Here is a 536-nt window from a genome sequence, read left to right on the forward strand (position 1 = left end):
TATGGTGTGTAGAAACTCCACCAAAATACATAAGAACAAGGTCTAGGCATGGCCGAGAGGCCAGCCCCCAAAATGTGATCAAAAGATTCAAAGATCTAAAGATCTAAAGATGAAAATACAATAGCAAAAGGTCCTACTTATAGAGAACTAGTAACCTAGGGTTTACAAATATGAGTAAATGACATAAAAATCCACTTCCGGGCCCACTTGGTGTGTGCTTGGACTGAGCATTGAAGCATTTTCGTGTAGAGACTTTTCTTGGAGTTAAACGCCAGCTTTTGTGCCAGTTTGGGTGTTTAACTCCCATTCTTGTGCCAGTTCCGGCGTTTTACGCCAGAATTCTTGAGTTGACTTGGAATGCCTATTTGGGCCATCAAATCTCGGGCAAAGTATGGACTATTATACATTTCTAGAAAGCCCAGGATGTCTACTTTCCAACGCAGTTGAGAGCGCGCCAATTGGGCTTCTGTAGCTCCAGAAAATTCACTTCAAGTGCAGGGAGGTCAGAATCCAACAGCATCTGCAGTCCTTTTCAG

The sequence above is a fragment of the Arachis duranensis genome, chromosome 3 (assembly GCF_000817695.3).
Source record: "Arachis duranensis cultivar V14167 chromosome 3, aradu.V14167.gnm2.J7QH, whole genome shotgun sequence".
Classification (NCBI taxonomy): Eukaryota; Viridiplantae; Streptophyta; class Magnoliopsida; order Fabales; family Fabaceae; genus Arachis; species Arachis duranensis.